We start from the raw sequence: 5,554 nt of genomic DNA on the forward strand, positions 1-5,554 counted from the left end.
TCAGGAGGATCTGCAAAATACCCCTTTACAGTTGCAATCACCTTTTTCTTCGAATCAAGAGGTGATTACAGCTGTAGAGGGGTATCTGACTACTGAGGAAGAGTTTTAGTTTAGGAAAGAGATAGAAGTCAGACGGAGCCAACTCTCTGGAATAGGGTGGATGTTCCAACAATTCATGGTGCAGATTCCTTAATTTTCCCATTGCCAACACTTCTTTGTGGGTAGGTACAATGTTCTGATGAAAGATGATTTTTTTCTTCTGCAACCGGGTCTTTTCTCACTAACGTTTTTATCCAGTCTGGTTAAAAGATCGGAATAACATTCCCCAGTTATTGTTTTACCATTTTCAAGATCCCAAAAACATCGATACCATGACTTTTCTTGCTGATGGAGCTGACTTTGTCTTCTTTGGCGCTGAACAACCGGCTTCTGCCCATTGTTTTGAGTGCTGTTTGGATTCTGATGTGTAATAGTGAATCCAAGTCTCATCCATAGTAATAAATCAATGCACAAAATTAGTTTTATTCTTGTTAAAACACTTCGATCACTGTTCAGAGATTTTCATGTGAGTGAGTTTTGATCTGCTGTGAGCAAGCACGGCACCCATCTTGTGCAAATCTCTTTCATTTATAATTCTTCGTGCAAAATATATCCTACACGTTCTTTTGAAATGCCCATAGTCTCAGCAATTTCACGCACTTTGACTCGCCGGTCATCAAATAGCATACCATGCACTTGATGAATGATTTCTGGTGCTGTTAGACTTTTTGGAAGTTTCACGTGGATCATCTTCAAGGCTGGTAATACCACGTTTAAATTCGCCAGCCCATTTCTTTCTTAATTGCCGAAAACGAAGGAGAAGAGTGCCCATAAACTTTTATGAACTTCGAATGAATTTCTTTTGGAGTTAAACCTTCTTTTACAAAGAATTTTATAACCGCACGATACTCAATTTTATCCATTGCAAGGGATACAGACCACTTTTGCTTCAGACAGCTGTATAAAACAAACTACTTGAAGAATGACTTACAGTTTCACACGGACGCTTATGAGAGATGTACCAACTTAGAAAAAAAAATCGTGAGGACAGTGTTGCCATCTATGGTCGAGACCGAGAACTTTTCAGACCACCCTCGTAAAACAAGAGACTTAAATGACCAACTTAAGAATTGCAGACGGGCCTTGGTGGTAAGAATCTACATTGTGACCATTTTTGCTTCTGATATAAGAGTATCTTGTTTTAGGAGAGGTCGAAATTAGTCTGGAAAATAACTGTTAAAATAATGTCTGGCAATATACATATCCTGTGAAGGAAGTATGCTTCGCATTATGGGATACGGAGTATAATGTGATGAAACTCATAAGGGTATCATCCAGAACAGTGTTTCACAACCTGTGGTCCGCGACGATGGGACAGGTGGGCAGCAGGCAGACTGAAATTAATTAAATAATTGTTTTAATTATCTAAACAAATTAAAATTGAATAAATAACTAAAAATTATTGAAATCAAATGGAGACTTAAAACAACAACAAATATCATCAGAATGTTCAAAGGCGGAAGCAATAAAAACTATATTGTTGTTCACTTCACCCTTTTTATTATTCGTCATTCTGCCGCTAAATTTGCAGTGCAGAATGATAATAATAATAAAAGAGGGGTGAAGTGAACAGTAATATAGTTTTATTGCTTCCGCCTTCCCTTGCTGTTTTGTCAGATTTGAAGTGAACATGTGTTATCCACATTTCAACCAATGGCTTGTTCTTTATTGATTTTTATTATTGAAAGTTTCCCCTCCTTCAACCAAGGCTCAGTATATCTTGAGAAGTGCTAAGTGATACTTGGACAAAGTGTGTCCTGATTTAACTCCAGTATTATATATTTATATATTTTTCGGAAACGTTTTTTTTAATAATGGAAAAGTGGGACCACGCGGTTAGCCTAGTGGCTTTGCGCTTCGAACCATATGCCTGGGGAAGGAGTGTCCCAGGTTCGATTCCCGTCGAAGACATGAGGAACTTGAGTATCTTCCTCAGGCGTAGCCAAGTTAGCCAGTCTTGGGCGCGGGAAGTAGGGTTTTTCCGGCAGTTTATCTGGCGTTTTTCATCCCGCAAGCAGGCAAACTGGCTCCGTGAACATACGCTTCTACAGCCAAAAATATATCCTTCCCCCAGCGGCAGACTAGGCGACAGGTCGGTTGGGAGTGGTACTAACAAGAAGCCGCATCTAACACGCGGACCCTGCATAGGAAGCGGGAATAACGTGAAGTGAAAGAAAGAAAGAATAATGGAAAAGTGGCTTAGAACTAGGACTTTGAAAAGAAGTGTAAATGAAACTGGTGATGCTAACCCTAGTGGCGATACAAGTGCTGTAACGGCGAGTAAATCTGACACTAATAAAGAAGAAGAAATAAGCACTTCAAAGAAAAAATACAAAGAACTGTTATATTTCAGTAGGAAACATAACAGTTCATATTGGAAATTCGGGTTTCTGTTCACCTTGGAGATCAAAGTGAACAGAAACCTCAATGTATTTTGTGTTATGAAGTGTTGTCGAACGAGTGCATGAAACCTGCGAAACGCGACGACATTTAGAAACTAAACATTATGATGTGAAAAATAAGCCAATCGAATTTTTTCAGCGACGCTTAGGGACATTAAATTATGGGAAAGATATAGTTTCGGTCATGGGTTCCATTAATAGCAAGGCACTAGAAGCATCCTATCTCTTAAGTTTAAGCATAGCGAAAACAGGGAAACCTCATTCTATCGGGGAAAATTTGCTACTTCCAGCTATAAAAGATGTGGTAAAAAAAGATGTTTGGCAACAAGTTACTAAAAGATGTTGATTTGATTCCTCTTTCAAATGTCACTGTTGGTCGCAGAATTAATGATATGGCTGGTGACGTAGAATCTCAGTTAATCGAAAGAGTTAAAAAGAACTCTTATTATGCATTACAAATAGACTAATTACATAATACACAAAGGGATCCAGTGGAAAAAATGTATAGACTTCTGTTCAAATGGAGCTTGCACCCTTACAGATAAGCATAGTGGGGTTGTTTCTGTGAATCGGGTACATTGTTTCATACATAGGGAAGCGTTAGCTTCCAAAGTAATGCCACCAGAATTTAAAACTGTACTATATAACGCTATAAAGCTAGTTAATTTTATTAAAGCTCGACCGTTAAATAACTGGTTATTTTCAGTACTCTGTGATGAAATGGGCAGTGAATATATACAACTTCTGTTTCATTCTGAAATTCGCTGGCTTTCCAGGGGCAAAGTACTAACAAAGTTATTTCAATTATTTCAATTAAGGCACGAAGTTTTATTATTTGTAAATGAACGTAATTCTGATTTTGCATAACTCCTTGTTGACGAAGCAATGGTTATCAACAGTATCCTATCTTTCAGACATTTTTTCGAAATTAAATGAACTAAATCTCTCCCTTCAGGGAAATTCTCTAACTGTTCTTGATGCCTACGACAAAATAAAGGCATTCGAGAAAAAAATGGTTTTATGGATTAATTATGTAAAAGACAGACAATTTGCACCTTTTCCAACATTGTAATCCTTTTTAGTGGAAAATGATATTTTTGTTGATTCTGAGTTTCTGGAAAGGGTTTGTGACCACCTCAAAAATCTGAAACGGAATTTTGAAACATATTTTCCAAATAACTTTTATAAGAAATTTCTGTGGGTTCGCGATCCATTTCAGGCTTGCGGTCACGAGAACGACCTTTCGTTATCGAAAAAAGAACAGTTAATTGAGCTTTCAAATGACAGTGGGCTTAAAATGCTATTCCGTGATCTTGTTTGACTCGATTCTGGATCCCGCCTTCAGTAAGAAGTGAATTTCCCGAATTATCTGAAGAAGCATTGAAAATGGTCATGCAGTTCTCTACAACCTATCTTTGTAAGAAAGGATTTTCATCGCTCCTTCAAATAAAAACAAAATACAGAAATCGTTTTGGTGTGTGTGTGTGTGTGCCGATCTTCGACTGAAGTCGACTAATATTGAGTCTGATATCCAGCAACTCCGCAAGGGCCGAGAAGCTCAACCATCTCGTTAAAAGTAAGTAGAAACATTATTAGATCACATTATTTATTTGTTTAATAAAAATTAAAACTTTGTTCAAATGATGCTACACTTTTAATCGTTTACTTCCAATTTAATTAATTATGTTTCCCTATGTATTCAAAACATGCTTTTAGATTTATTATGTTATAAATGGCACAGTTTTTCCGAAATGTTGGTAATTCCTACTTAGGTTTTTAAAAAAAATTACGAAAAGTCAAAACGACGTATAGGGAAATAAATTAAAAACACTGTTTATTTTTGAAGTAAAACTTTAATTCCAACATTCTAAAATGTTATTTTTCTTGCTTTTCTGTTCGCAAAATCGTTCGATTTCATCACTCAGTTGCTGTTTTATAGGCAATAAGGCAAGATTTCTTAAACGCCAAAAAAGGGCCGATCCCTCCTCCTCCCCAGCTCCGCCTCTGTAACTTAGTAGTCCATAGAATTGTTTTCAGCATTTTACTGGTCCTTGAACTTAGAAAGGTTGAGAAACACTGATCCAGAACATTTGTCATCTTCATGGTATTTATCTTTTATATTTATATTTTTTCCAATATTTTTCCATGATTTTTATTTAGCCACTTTTACACATCGTCTTCTTTCGTTTTTCTCCGTATTCTGAAAGGGTACATGCCCTTTTTTTTTTTCTTTGACAGAAACTAAAATGATTTATTCTGTTCCTAGATGGCTTCTTTAACTTCGCCGTAAAGTTTTACCTCCTTTTCATACACCTCTATCTCTTCATCCAATGTGGTAGTTGCATGCATCTTGTTTCATAGACCATCTAACAGATTTTAGCAAAGTGAGCACTCATTACCTGAACAATTTAATTGGATTCTAATACAACAGTATCTTCTGTATTCGTTTTTTCTTTTTCTTACAACATATTGGTAAAGTTCTATTACTTTAGCATGCACAATGAATTTCTTTTCTCGTAACTTTTCTTGCTTACGCTAACTTTTCTGTCATTTATGTATTTCTCTCATCCTATTCTCACGATGTTCCGTCCACATCATCTTCATATTATTATTATTATTTTACAGAGAGAGTGTGCCAACAGCATCGAACGATTATTTCCCTTCCAACTACTAACCGCGCTCAAACTTACTTAACTGAGCCATTAGTAGCAGAGGCTCTACCAATCGACCAACCTTTGCCGGCAAAAAATTTCACTTGGCAATGGTGGGATTCGAACCCACGCCTCAATGAGACTGGTACCTAAAACCAGCGCCTTAGACCGCTCGGCCACACTGCCACAACAATATTATTATGGATTTCTTCTTTAATAAGGTTGCAGATACATTTCATTCCCACCCTATTTGTTCTTCGAATCATAGGGGCACATTCATATATTGCATCATTTAAAGAGTTTTTCAAAGTTTCTCATACAATGTTTTATCCTCTCCATTCAGTAACTGATATCATGGGACCGAACATAGTCATTATATATATATATATATATATATATATA

General features: G+C 36.6%; 1 non-coding gene across 1 annotated transcript; it reads right to left on the minus strand.

The window, feature by feature from the left end:
* Positions 1 to 5,257: 5,257 nt before the first annotated feature.
* TRNAL-UAG (transfer RNA leucine (anticodon UAG)) lies at positions 5,258 to 5,338 on the minus strand. Its single transcript has one exon. It is a non-coding gene; the product is annotated as a tRNA-Leu (tRNA).
* Positions 5,339 to 5,554: the final 216 nt, after the last annotated feature.

This window comes from Typopeltis vanoorti, chromosome 3 (assembly GCF_054136105.1).
Source record: "Typopeltis vanoorti isolate ZY-2024b chromosome 3, IOZ_Tvanoo_1.0, whole genome shotgun sequence".
NCBI lineage: Eukaryota > Metazoa > Arthropoda > Arachnida > Uropygi > Thelyphonidae > Typopeltis > Typopeltis vanoorti.